A 15,558-nucleotide genomic window follows, 5' to 3' on the forward strand; every position below is an offset into this window, starting at 1 on the left:
CAGAAAAAAAAAAATCACTTTTCAAATAGAGGAGATGATTCTTTGGAATCTGCAACGATTAATTTGGGTAATTTGTGAGAGTTTTAATGGATACTGTTAAGATGATGCCTGAAATTTAGATCATGTAAAGCAAAGAAGATTCTGAAACATAATAAAAATAGAAATAATCCCCTATGCTCATATAACTACAGTTTTGGAGATAATTCCAGTATTTTCACATTAAATAAGATTCTGTATGTAGTTAAAAAAAAAAAAATGTGGCTACTTAGACAGGTGTGTTTGCCTTTAATCTTCACACTTAATTATGTTCAGTAGCTTTGTGCAAAGCATTTTTTGAAACTGCCTAGTATTTTAGATAGGATGTCCTAAAGCCTTTATAAAAAAACACTGTCCTGAGTATAGTAATCTTATGAGCAGTAGAATTATGCTGACCTTATTGTGGCTTAAAATGGATGGCATGAAGAGCCCACAGCAGAATATGATCAAATTAATTCAAGTTCTGCTATGTCTTTCTAAAGGCTTTCGGACTACATTTAAGGATTTTTTTTCTCAAGACTGATGAACACAGCCAAAATCCAATTTCTGTCCATGCATTAAAGAAAGCCTAAATAAAAATGGTTATTGCTGATGTAATTTTCATGTTGAAAGTGTGTAATACTTACCAAGTCGTGTGTAGCTTTTAAGGTTCTGTCTGGGTGCTAGTAAAATGTCAATTTAAATTGTTAAGCTGTTACTCACTAGATGTGACAAATAGCATTTCCATTTGTTATTGTATTACCAGTGCTAGGACCCAGTATTTCTTCTGTGATTTTATCTACATTTAGCTAGTTAACTCCTCACTGAGCAAGGGAAAACTCCACCACTTCCGTAAGTGTATTGGAGTCTTGCAAGAGTACATAAATGCACATATAAAGAAAACTGCATTCTTTCAGAAGAATGGTTGGTAAGGATGCAGTTCTTTGTATAAATACTTAATGCATTGTTTGGGTGGGTTTGGGGGGGGGTTGAGGTGGATTGTGTGTTTATTTGATTATTTATTTGATTTTCAGCTCTGTACCAAGACTAAGGAAACTGAAAGCTGTTGTTGTTCAGCACTTCTGAAAACCAGGTCAGGCATATTTGATTCCTTAAATGCCGATTTAGGTGTCTAGTGTTGACTGTTAATTGACTCCTGCCAAAATGTATTTATTTTTGAAATTTCCTCTCCAATTGTTTTAAAACTCAAAACTCTTAAGAGAGAAAAAAATAAAAATGTTGGTAGCTCAGTACAGGACATGGAAAGGTTGCCATCAGGTTACAACCTTGTTGAGTGCTTGTTAATAACTATATTTTCTTCCTTGACACCAGAAGTGGTAGACATCACCTTTTCTATATTTTCCAGTGGTGCCCTAACTTTGTTACAGATTAAAGCAAATCACCATGTCTCTGAAATTTGAGGCCTTCACTTTCCAGTTGCATATGAGGAGTCTGTAACTTCAGTCTTTATTTCAGACAAATGCCTGGTAGTGTGTTAGTTAAAATAAGCACAAATTTTCCATTGACCTCATTGAAAGAGGGCTAGGTCCTTTAACACTTCATCACCGATCTGCTCAGTTGAGAAACACTTTTTTCTTTACTCTGCCCTTAGAGCAAAAAGTGTGTTGAGTTCATGGGGAAATCCATATTCATTTGGACCCAGAAAATGGGGAATGAGTGCTTCATCTGTGATCTCATTGATTGAGAAAGGAAGACCCAGCTGGGTTAGCAAAATAATTGATTGGAACGCTGCAAGTGTACATTTTGTTATGTAGGTCAGTAAAGACAAGAGTGTTATCACTCATTTTGTTTGCTTAGGCATAGTACACCCTCTAAGTGGCATTGAGTAGTGGAAGGGGTTTATAACACTCAAACCCATTTATAGAGTCTATTCTTGTCTGAGATAACATTAGCTCAAATCACCAGACTGCACAGACCACCACCATTAATTAATACTGCTGGCATTGATATTGGGTGTTTTGTCTTCCCCTGCCTGTTGGAAGTAAATGCAATCTCCTCAGTACCTAATAGTCCTTTTGAGTGTGGATTTTTATATTCAGCATATGCACTCTATCATTGCTACTCAGTCTTCTCTAAAAAAAAGAAAAAAAAAAAGAAAAAAGAAAAAAAAACAGAACAAAACAAAAAAAACCACCACAAACAGAAAAGTTAGTACATCAAGAAAAATAAAATACTGTGCTGCTGATTACTCTATTAAGATATAGCTCGATGTACAATGGATTGAAGCTTTTCAGGTTTTGAAAGCAGCTTGGTAACTCTGGACTAAAGAACACTCCTTGAATTACTGAAAGATATATAACGTGACCTAAAGTTTTATCCAATGCTTGTTTACTGTTATACATCAAGGTAATTGTATTACAAAGTGGAGGAAGGCTGTCTCCACTCTATCCATCCTATGGTTTGGCCATTTAAACATGGGCTAACATTCATTATCAGAGCATGATCATAGAATCATTGAATGGTTAAGGTTGGAAAGGACCTCAAAGATCATCAAGTTCCAACTGCCCTGCTATGAGCAGGGGCACCTCACACTAGACAAGTATCCCACTAATTTAAGAAAAGTCTAGTGTAGACCAGCTCCCATCATGTTGTTAACCTTGAGAATTAGCAATCTAAGAAATGCAAAGCTTCCCCCTTCTCTTTCAAGTACTTTAATGTTAATATATCTATTCCTCTACCAAAGGTGGAGCGTCTGAAGGAGCTGGGGTTGTTTAGCCTGGAGAAAAGGAAGCTGAGAGGACACCTTATTGCTCTCTGCAACTACCTGAAATGAGGTGGGAGTTGGTCTCTTCTCCCAAGAGATAGGACAGGAGGAAATGGGCTAAAGTTGAGCCAGAGGAGGTTTAGATTAGATTAAATATTGGAAAAAAAATCTTCACTGATTCCAGGGAGGTGATTGAGTCTCCATCCCTGGAATTGTTTAAGAGATGTGTAGATGTGTTGCTTAGGAACACTGTTTAAGCAGTAGACTTGTTAGGGTTAGATTAATGGTTGGTAGAGTTAGGTTATGGTTGGACTCGGTCTTGAAGGTCTTTTCCAACCAGAATGATTCTTTGATTCTGTGAAAGACTTATGATTATGAAGTACTGACATTGCATTCTAACTAGTTACATGCTAAAAATATGACACCATATTCTCTTGCATTTAGAATGACCCACATTCTTCACTGTCATCTAGATCAGGCTGGAATTTGATGGTATCAATCCTAGTCAGATAGACTCTATGCAAGAGAAGACAATAAATTGTCTAATGCTTGTCAGAGCATACTTTGTTAGTACATAGCTGGTTCCTGAAACTATCACACTGTATGACACATTTGGTGTATCCCTTTGCTGTTCCTGCAGTGTTTCGTTATTAAACATTAATAAACTTTATTAAACTTGTTTAATGCACTGTTTCTATGTCAGTCACTTGAGTACAGAGGGTGAACTGATCTGCAGTATACTCTTGTAGTCTTTTACCCAAGGTGTTATTTAGTAAATTGCAGATGGTAGAAGTCAACTGACCATCTCCTCTTGCAAGTTTGCCCCAGCTTGGTGCCATGTATGTCTACAGTTAAATCACTAATGATCGTCAATGCTGAACATCAGTTTTATTCAGTATTATATTAATTTAGGCTATTAAATATATATATACATATAGCCTAAAACAAAGACAAACATGTATTGTTAGTTGAAGAAAATTAGAAAGAATAAATAAAATCACCAGATTAAAGTGGGTGGATGGGTGGATGGGTAAGTTATTGCATCCAGTACTTATGACAGAATGGAATATGATGCTGCTTTCTAAAGTATGGCAGAGGTTTAGATTTTATGCATATTTTCTCTTGCTTTGTTTTTAGATTGAAACTCCCACTCAAAGGGCTGAGTATCTGAACCTGAGGCCAGCTACGGACTCTCCAATCATATGGAGTTCATAAGCAATTCAAATACAGACTCTCTTCTAGACCTACATTCCTGTGTGTGGGAATAAACAAGATTGCTGATGACAGGCTTTGGTAGCTTTTCTGAAATCTAGCCAAAAGCCAGCCCTAGAGTCTCAGGATCCCTGCAGAACCAACATCTCCAGTCTCCTCCATAATATAACACTCATGTCTCTCCAAGCAATGCAATATGTATCTCTAAGTTATGTAACAATATTCATATGCAAGTACCAGAGGGAGGGAAGCTGGCTTTTTCTGCTACACAGACCTTCTATCTGCTTCACTCTGGTGATGTTTTTTAAGTGGAACACTTTGGTATTTTTAGTCAGAATGAAGCCATAGCACTACAGTCTTCTCCCTTTCTAACGTACAATTTTAACACCACCATATTAGGAAGAAAATCAGTAAACACTGTAGACCCTATACAAAGATGTTTGCATCTTCTTATCTTTTTATTTATAGATATATATTGTCTTTGTCTTCTGTCCCCTTTCCTCTTTCCCCCTTTCTCTTTCCTCTCTTCTCTCTTCCTCCCTTATTCCCACCCCCAATATGAAATTAGGGGATCTTTTTTGTAAGTGTAAAGAATAAACGAAGTTTTGACGAGTCATTTTTTCATTATCATTAAGACAAGCCTTTGATCTTAACCAATGTGTGATCTCTCTGAGTTGTTCCTCGTATTCCATAGATCCACTCCACCCATTTCTTGAGAATGTTAATTATCTGTAAGCTGAAGCCAGTTTTAATATGGCCAGTGCACGAAATGATGGAGTGGATATACAAAAGTGGCTCATTGGACAGTGAAGTAATGGGAGACGATTAAGTAATAGCACAGTTTGGCAAATGTGTAAATTTTGTAAAACATAGATCTCACACAGTGCTCACTCTAAGAGAAAAAGTGTTCCAATACTATTATATGGATATATGATTTCCAGAGACCTCCTGAGTCACTGAATCCTGTCCCTTGTTAGCAAATACAACTGTTTATGCAACTCTTTCTGTAAAACTCATTCAAAAAGTTGCTTTGTAGATAAGTGCAATAAATGTAATCTGCAGAATAAACACAACAAATCCAAGTAATACAGAGCTTACTAGGTTTTAGAGACAGACTAGTGAAAGCAGATTATAAAATTATGAGTTGAAAAGTAGCTTTACAAACCAGGTATTGTACAATTGTGCATGAAACACTTTCAGACTTTTTACATTATATATTCCCTGAGAGAGAAAACATTTTGAAGTCAGACATGAAGTTTAAAGTTGCATAAGTACCACTGACTTCTATAAGTGGAGATAGGATGCATGAACTTCTGAAAATCCACCTGTTTAAATTAATTATAGGTGCTTCTGTGGTCTGTTTTTTTGCTTATTTTAATCTTCATATCAGTCATCAGCCTCATAAGAATTAGTTTCCTTCATTTTAAACAAAAGCTGTGGTTTTTTTTCCCCAGTTATAATAAGGAATAAGATTCTCCAGAATTAATATTTTATAATTAATTTCTTTTCCAGTTTTGGCATCACTGTGTACACTACCTTCTTTATAAAGCAAATAATTCTAAAAGCAAAACAGAGAAAATGTATTTCTGCTTGTTAAAAACTGCTTTCTGGTACAATCACCAACAGGCAGAATCCTAAAATTGCATTGCTTCCATTTCTTTCTAATATCTCAAGTAAGTGCTGCACCAAGTACAGCAAAACTGAGAGAAGAATCATGAAGGAAACAGCTAATGTAATAACTTTCAAAAGTTGTATCATTAAATTTTAATTAAACTTTTTTTTTTTTTTTTTTTTATAATGAGATCCTGCTTTTCTCTCTGCAAGGTACAGGTATCCCACAGTAGGAACTTTGTAATCAACATTATAACAAAATACAGCTGTTTTTAGAATTATTTTTCTTCTGCTTTTCAATAGTGCAAGGGCATGGAGTCCAGAAAATACATTTGTTCATAAACATTCACTTTAAAGTCATTTAAAGGTGGATGAAACAAACTCCATTGCTAGTTTTGTGGTTGGTGGCTCTCATCACTTCTTTGTTTTCTTGCTGCTATCAAATGATGAAAAGTACTGTTTGAAGTCACAATATCTGTTCCATGTTGTCTGAATGTTTGACCACACTGAGGATGACAGAAGGCAAAGATGGGAAACATGTATTTGATAACTGAGTACATGAGGCTTATTACATAGAAAAGTTTGAGTTTCCCTCTTGCTCTGTGCATTGCAGAGAATTGAGACTTATTATTTCATGGGAAGGGTAAGCAAAATATTGGCATTTTACAGTCTGATCAAACAGGAAGAGCTCTTTTTTACTAAGTGCCTTTCATTCAGATTGTCCATCCAATTATAAAGCTTAGTACAATGTTGTAGGACACTATAGATATAGATAAGGCATTCCATGTGCCTTAGCAGATTTTCCAGGAGGATCTGTTCCATGATCTTGCCAGGCACAGAGGTGAGACTGACCAGCCTGTAGTTCCCTGGGTCTTCCTTTTTTCCCTTTTTAAAAACAGGGGCTATTTTCCCTTTTTTCCAATTGGTGGGAACTTCACCAGACCACCATGTAGCTGAACTTGGGGTGGCCTTTGAAACCTGTTGCTGCCCAAGTGACACCCTAATCATTACAGATTAGTGGCAGATGCCTGGGAACTTTGCTTTTAATATTACTTCTGTTTAGAAGGATACTGCATAGCAACTGGTAATACTAGAAGGCAACTGTGGAAGTAGAAAAAAAAAAAAATCTCTCTTTTTTCTAGTTCTGTAAGTTAGCTACTGGTTTATTGTGTCAAGTCACTATTCTAGTCTAAAACATGATAATTTTTTTTTTTTCAATTCAATCACAATTTTATTTTTAAAGTCTACCTTATGCATCACTTACTCTCATTATTATCACCAATGACTTTACAATGTAATTTAAACCTCTTATTTATGGTTCACCCTCCTTTTTTCCACTTGCAAATTTCTCCTTTTACTCAAGTTCTGAGGCTGACACAGGTGTAGTATCTACAGCTGGTAGGAAGAGTGGCAGTTTTAATACAGAAGAGGACTTGATTAACATGCAGTGTATCACTAGTTTTACACTGTAGTGCTTCAGTTGTAAAATGCAAACCCTAAACTTTTGCCAGCTGAGCTTTATAGCACGCATTATTTATTTATTTATTTATTTTAAAATAAACATGCAGCTGCAGTATTATAGTGTCACAAAATCATTGAATGGTTTTAGTTGGAAGACCTTTAGGACAATCAAGTCCACCCATAGACCCAGCACTCCCAAGGCCATGAATTTGACGGTTTAATTGTAAGTCGGGTATTGAAACTGAGTTTATAAAAAAGGCAGAAAATATATATGACTAAGCCAGATGAGAAATGATGTGGAGATGTGGACAGACATATGTGACCTATTGTACAACCAAAAGTATTATCAGTAGGCAGATCATACACATAGGTGTTTGGGTTTTTTAACCTTGCTTATTTTCTTCACTAAAGACTGTCATAAACAAACAGAAAACCAAAAAGATTACTCTCACAGCCCTATTGCTTATACTGTGTGTTTCTTAATAAAACCAAAGAAATTCCGATGGTCTTTAGGAAGATTTCCTTTTTTTTTTTTTTTTTTTTTTTTTAATTCACACTCAACTGTTTCAAACAAGTGGTCTGGAAAAGAGATGCATGGCTAACATGCACATAACAATTAGTTCTTAAGTGGTGTGAAATGTTCAGCTCCAGCAGAAAAAATAAAAATATTTTAACCATTCATTTCAAGGGTAACATGTCAAAGGTTAGCCCTTTGCTCTGAATTCAGTTCAGTTGGTTCACAGACATTTCAAGTCCAGCTTTCCAATCTGTTGTGATCTAATGCATGAAAATGAGTTATGCGGCTCAAGATGAAATGAAATCTATAACCCTAATACTGCTCCAAATTTTTATTTCGTCAATATGTTGAAATAAATTATTTATTCTGAAAACTGAATGAGTAAAGAAATAGTCCAGGTTTTCTGTTAAATAAAATGTAAGATGGATTGTTTCAAACATTTTATAATCATCTATCCAATTAAATTGGTTCAGTCATCCTTGTATGGGAATTTTCTATAAAATTAAAGTCATAGTACAATATAAAAATAAAAGTAATCATTCACTTCATATCAGAGTATTTTGTTATGCTTCATGATGTGTAACATGTAGAGGCTTTGATCACTAAAGTCACTTAGAAAAATGACATACAGAGTAAGTCATTCATATTTGAGACAGTGCATTATTGCAAGAGAATCTATCAATGTATTTGTGACTTAATTTTAGGTTAAGTAGTCAATATGATTTCTGTGGTAACATGTACAAAATATTTTTTATAGGTGTAAATGAATAAGCATATGACAAAATTTTGTGGACTCTTCATTTTGTAAAGAATCAGAATACAATGAGATCTATTACAACAAAGGATCAAGTTAGCAGAACAAATATGTAAGTTCATTTACAGACAACCTGTTCTTACTGGAAATCAGACCACAGGACTTAATTTTCTTTCTCTAACATAGTCTGTTTTTAAAGTGCTGAAGCCAATTTCTTCACAGGTAGTCTTTAAAGAAAACCTATTTTTTACTGGGAAATCTTGTCTAAATCATGTCAGAAATATTTATCCACAGCACATTTCCTTGAAAAGTGTTGTCTAGAAGAGATAAGAAACAGGACAAAAAAGAAAAGAGGAAAAATATAATCTTTGTTTTTACTATCAAAGCATTGATTATCAATTTTTGTCCTCGTACTGCTACCATGTAATTACTCTTGCAGTCAATGTTTAAGAGAGAAATATAAGGTGGTCTCCTTTACAGCCATCAAGAGTCCTTTTAGCCATATGACCAGAGTATAAAAAGGGCTAAATGGACAATTATATCTCAATTAATTACCTTGTCCTTTCTTCTCATTGCTGATTTTAATAGAAAAAACAAACCAAACAAACCAAACAGACAAACGACAGTATCAGGGCCAGCCAGCATGGGTTTATGAAAGGGAGGCCTTGTTTGATCAACCTGATCTCTTTCTATGACCATGTGACCCACCTATTGGATGAGGGGAAGGTTGTAGATCTTGACTACCTAGACTTTGACATCATCTCCCACAGTATTCTCCTGAAGAAGCTGGTGAGTGATGGCATAGACAAGTGAACTCTTCACTGGGTAAAAACCTGGCTGGATGTAGTAAATGGGATCAAATCCACATGTATACTTGACTTAAAAAAAAAAATATTATAGGATTTTTATATTTTTTTTAAATATTACTTAATTGAAATTACATATACAAAATTATTTTTCAAGGGTAAAATATCCTCCATCTGTGAAAGGATATTCATTGTATTATTTTAAAGTTACTGGAAAAACCCGTGGAAAAATATATACCAAGCTGATTAAATACATATATATTCCTGCTTTAAAAAAAAATATATTTTGCCAATTTTTTGCCAAAATTTTGCAAAAATTTTTTAAAAGTTTTATCTTTTTTTCTAATATAAGTGTACAATACAAATCATTCTCCAGGCTGTCAATAATGGAATTGTGGAATCTAATACAGGTTTATTACATGTACTAGTGAATACTTATTGATCAGTCCACGTTTCTCCACTGTTTTTCAGAATTTCCAGATGTGCCAAGCATACTGTTTGCATCCATATCAGCTCTACTATTAAGGCACAGTCTATTCAGTTTGTCTGGTATATTAATTTGCCCATAATTTATGGATACAGAGAATTCAACAGTCACTGATTCTGCTGTATGCAGAATACCAGATGTGCTACTAATGCCTTGTCATCACTTGCACTTGGACAGAGAATGCCAACATAATCATAGAATACTAGAATCATAGAATGGTTTAGGTTGGAAGGGACCTTAGAGTTCACTTAGTTCCAAGCCCCCTGCATTGTCAGGGACACCTCCCACTAGGTCAGGTTGCTGAGAGAGAGCCCCTCTAACCTGCCTTTGAGTACTTGAAGGGTTGGAGATTCCACAACTTCCCTGGTCAACCTGTTCCAGTGTGTCACCATCCTCATGCTAAAAAATTTCTTCCTCATGCCTAACCTAAATCTCCCCTCTTCCAGTTTTAATCCATTACACCTTGTTGTCTCTCTACAAGCCCTTGTAAAAATGTCTCATCTAACGTCTAACCTAAATCTATCCACTTTCAGTTTAAAACCATTACCCCTTGTCCTATCACTATCTTCTCTGGTGAAAAGCCCCTTCCCAGCTTTTCTGTAACCTCTTCAGATACTGGAAGGCTGCTATAAGGTCTCTCTGGAGCTTTTTCTTCTCCAGGCTGAACAACCCTAACTCTGTCAGCCTGTCTTCATAGGAGAGGTGCTCCAGCCTTTTGCATGAGCCCACTTCTCAAGCCTGTCAAGGTTCCTCTGGATGGCTTCCCTTCTCTCCAGCACGTCGACCTCATCACACAGTTTGGTGTCATCAGGAAACTTGCTGAGGGTGCAGTCAGTTCCGCTGTCCATGTTGCTGACTAAAATGTTAAACTGCATTGATCTGAGTACTGACCCTTGAGGAATATCACTCTTCACTCATCTCCATCTGGACATTGAGACACTGATCACAACTCTCTGAGTGCGATCATTGAGCCATTTCCTTACCTATCAGCCGAACCTGTCCATTTAATTGTAAAGAATGCCTTACAAAACACCACAGGGGCACAAAAGAGGGGGAACACAGCAAAAATATTTAAGTAATGAGGTAATTCAGCTCACTTTCATGATAGACATAACAATTCAGAGTGGTAAAACAGCACTAAGGTCAACAGAGTTAAAAGCTTTTTGTTTGCTGAAGAATTCTCCATCTTACTCCTACAGCTGTAGTAAAGTTGTGGTGATCTGAACCATTTTACACGATGCATTGCAGCATACTCTGCACCTGTCTTGTAGTCTGAACACTTGCAAAATTTATCTGAGCCAGACTTCTCGTGCAATTTCAAGCTTAATTTAACTCATCTTGCAAACAGACGTAATAGAAGAATGCCATATCCCATAGCAAACAGAGCTGAGCACATGCTGTGTGTTTATCTAAGTAAATTCACTGTGGCTCTGTGGCCCCTACTTGAAATACAAATTATTCCAGACAGTTGTAATTAGGTCATGGATGATGAGCTCTATTTTAAATTTTCACTTTCCTTCTTCTCAAGTCTAACAAGGCAACATCAGCACTAACCAGTGGACCTTGCTTTTCTGCGTTATGCTACTCTCATCTCAATATTTAATTCTTATTTGCTTTTCCTCTCCCAGTGTATACCTACAGCCTTTCCTGGATACTGCTTCTTTGTTAATTTAAGAATCTTCCAGAGATTCTTAGGCTTCCAGGTAAGAAACACTAAATAATTTTGTTAAGCATCCAAGCCTACAATAAGTCTGAGGAGCAAAGGTTCAGAAATGGGTAACAATATAGCAAGAACTGCTGTTAAAGGATGTTCAAAGTAACAATTGTGTGGACAATGGCCTATTTGCAATATATATTTAGTATTGAAGCATTGCACAAGTCTGGTTCTCAGACTAAAATTAGTTCGTAGGTGGGTATTTTTGCAGTGGATACAAGAGAAGTGTTCTGAAGCTGATCTGAAAGGCATCACTGTGTAGAACACATCCCAGATACTGTCTAGGTGCTGGATTTCCCCATTTTGGGTAGAGCGCAAGAAAACCTTTCTATGATCTTAGGCTGGAGATTTATGTTCTGTTCTTTGTTTTATATTTGTTCATTGATTTTGTTCTCCTTTTTTTTTTTTTCCAAACTACCAGCACTAAAGGGAAGGGATCAATGACAATGTGCAGCAACATCTGAAGCTGTAAATTAAAACAAGTTACAAAAATAAAGTCCTTTAAAAAACTATTTCTATTCCATTCTAATATGTTGTGGAACTGGAAAAGCCACATTTTGTAACAACCCTCCTACTGGTTCACTTTTTCTTTCAGAAATAAAACATTTCTTTCAGACTAGAGATAAATTCTCTGATCCAGCTCTACCCCTGACTTTGGAGCTTTCCACAGTCTCAAAGCAATCAATATAGAAATGTCGTCATAATGGGATCTTTTATTTATTTATTTATTTATTGATATATCATATTACAAAAATAATGCGTACTCCTCTGTATTCTCATCTGTGTCTGCTTCCCATAGCTTTTTTATCTTTCTTAAGAAAGCTCCTACATCTTAAAGCTTCACTGATTGTCTCTTGTCGCTGTCATGTCTCCTCCATGAGTCGACATAAAGTTTTTCCATTTGCATGATGGGTATGTATATTAAAGTGCTGTGCACTGACCAAAGGTCTGAGCACATTTCCATTCCAGTTGTAATCTGTCTTTCTGGCACCTCATCAGCTCATTTTGAGAGCAATGGGGCAGATCTTACTGATCATAGACACTGTGGTGGCTTTACATTTCTCTCTGCGTGCTTTGTGTGCAGAGTCAGCTGGATTTTTAGGAAACATGCACAGTCCCTTATGCAGAAAGCTGGAACATTGTTTCAAAAATACTGATTTCATAGTTTCCCTCATTAATCTGTTTCCTTTGGACTGTACAGAATAAAGACACATGAAGATGAAGTGGAAGTATATACTTAAGGGATGGGAAAGGCAACTGCACATTGTAATGGAATGTTTCCGGCACTACAGGTTATCATAGTTTCTAGTAACAAATTTCTGCTACAAAATGCTTTCTAGTCAAGACTCTATAAAAGAATTTAGCTTCATTTACATGCCTAGTCAGAAGGCTGGTTTTATTCCAATAATATAATTGGAAACAAAATATTGAATTGACAATGCATGACTCAAACAATGAGACATGGTGTATTTCTCCTACTATGTAGGTTTTTTTGTCATAAAAAAAGGTAAAAGGTATTTTCTGACTTCTTGGAAAAAAACAATAAAAAATCCAGTCGTTCTACTTCCTAAACTAAAATTGGATTAACATTTAATCTTCATAATTTTAGCACCCTTGAGTTGACTGCTAAAAAATTAGAAAAACAATCTATATGTTTTCTCTTGGAACTTCACAGTTTTCTGATTTTATATATATATATTGTGGGCACAAAAGATACCCATTGGAAATCGTGGAAACATTTACTCTCTAACAAAATAATGATCTTGAACTGCTTAAGATAAAAGACTTGATTAACTCCTCTTCAGATTAGATGAAACAGATTTTATTTAATACCTGTAATTCTACACACTAACTGACATGATTGTATTCAGGAATATGAACATAAGAAAGAACTGGATTGTAATTCTTGCTTTTGCAAGGTCAGTGTAGGACTCCTGACTAGTGATGGCTGAAATTGAAAACATGGTAAATTCAATTGTTGAGATGTTCAGCCAAATGAGCCAAATTAATTGAACCTGAAATGTTTAACCATAAAAGCATTTTCAAGAGATCTTAAAGAAAGATTTCTAGTTTTCCTATATTTGTATCTCAGTATTTGTATGTTTCTTCTTATTGCAACAAATTCCAACATTTTATGCAGTAAAACAAAGAATACAGGGGAAGGTGTGTGTGGGGGGGAGGGGTGTAACTGTGCAGGGCAAGGAAAAGAAAACAAACCTAGTTAAACTTGCGGATCCTTGATGCAGAATATTTGCTATATTGCAATTTATTTAATATGTTGGTGCTGGGGCTCTGATTTTTCACCAGTATTACATTTCTCATTCCTAGATATAGCCATCTCATTCTTGCTTCTGTGGAGGTTTTGTTTCTGTTTTGTTCTGTCTTATTTTAATTTTACTGTTTGGTGCCTTTTGATAAGCAACATTTTCACATTTTTCCATACCTTTTTATCAGAGATTTTAATGTTCAGAAATCTTCGGGAGACTTGTGTCAAAACAAAAATTTACCTTATAAGAGATTTTTTCTTGTTTTATATGTTATGTTTGCCATGCTATTTTTATTTAATTTACACTTTGTAACTTTGTCCTCAATAAAGAGCAGCTGTGATATGGCCTTAGGCCATATGCAAGCCATCATCGTTGTCTCCATCCTCTCAGGCAGGCCTTCTGAGTGAAAGGAATATTCTCGCTTTGACTGAGTCATAGCAGCAGTTGAATCATCTCTTCTGTCTCCCATTTGACACAGTGAGTCTTCACTATTTTCTTTGTTTCCCATTGTTTCTGTTGAATGTACCTACAAATTTTCATCTAGAAACTGAAAATTGTGCAGAATTATAAGGTTCTCAGAAGTTTAGATAGGTATGGGGAGTTGGAGCTCCATGATCTTTAAGGTCCCTTCAACACAAGTTGTTCTATGATTCTGTTATTCTGTGATATGATCCCTTAAGATGTGAGACAAAAATGCAGTCCATCTGTGAAGCTAGAGATTTTTTTTTCACTTAGCATGTGTTACATCAGAGGAATTAATACATTAACTGTGTCCTTAAAGACTCTGTCAATCAACAGCTGCATTGGTTGGATCCTCACACTAGGTGACCAGGAGCTAGGCTTCCCATTTTGCAGGCTCCTTTCTGCTGCACTTCAGTTGAATATGAAGACACTGTTTTCTGCTTCTTTCAACCACTTATTCTCTTTGGAGTTGGCTTATTATCAACTCATTGCCTTTCTATGTTATGTGTGTGTTACTCATCTGCAGTTCTTTTCAGCATCAAAGTCTCAACATCTTAAGTAACGTTTTCACTACTAAGACTTTTTCTATTTCTCACTTCATAGAATTTACTCTGAGTAGGCCAAGGAGAGATTGAAGCTCAGTATTGTGCTCATCTGTGTGTCTCATCTGATTGATCTTTATTTTCTTGCTTGTATTCTAAACCTGATAAAAGTGTGGTCAAGGCCAAGGACCTATTTAAAATACTTAACAAGAACAAAAAGAGTTTAATTATTATAATTTTGGTTATTATTGTCATTGAACATATTTTAACAAATGGTCCGTAAACACTGACTTATTGTTGACCATTGTGGTGTCATTTGGATCTAATTACTCCTATGCTGCATCCAGTACAAATTAATTTTTCTCAATATCTTTTAAATATAAAAATATATTTTTTAAACTATTTTAACAATAAATTATTACAAATTAAAATTATTGTTTTTTATTATCACTAGAAAATTGCAACTGAGTGGCAAATTCCTGGGATTTGAAAATACAGGTATTAAAGTAGAATTCTTTATTATTACATCTCATCAGTTATTTTATGGCAGTGACATCTGGCCACCATTTATCTGACAGAATACTGAGAGGTCTGAAGTTTGTGTGAATTCCAGAAGAGCTGATGTATCAAGTGGGATACATAAGCCTGTAGCTGCAGAACCGTTTGCAGCTGTCTACAGGGCCATGTTAGAGCCTGAAGCAGACAGAAGTCCAGCTGAACACAACTGAGGGTTGCATTTTAGAATTCTGAACTATTACAGCTCTTACTTTCACTTCTAAATTTGAAAAGGATTAAACTGAAGTAAAAATCTTTGTTTAGATCCTATTTCATTTTATGAAAATGATCTTTTTTGTCATCCTCTACAGAATCAGTCATGTCTGCCTGTGTTCCAGCAACTGACCATATCACCATTTAATCTCAAAGTACATTCACATCACATTCTCATTTACTGCATAATAACAGAGCTATATCAAATGAGTCTCTG

Source organism: Apus apus, chromosome 5 (assembly GCF_020740795.1).
Source record: "Apus apus isolate bApuApu2 chromosome 5, bApuApu2.pri.cur, whole genome shotgun sequence".
Classification (NCBI taxonomy): Eukaryota; Metazoa; Chordata; class Aves; order Apodiformes; family Apodidae; genus Apus; species Apus apus.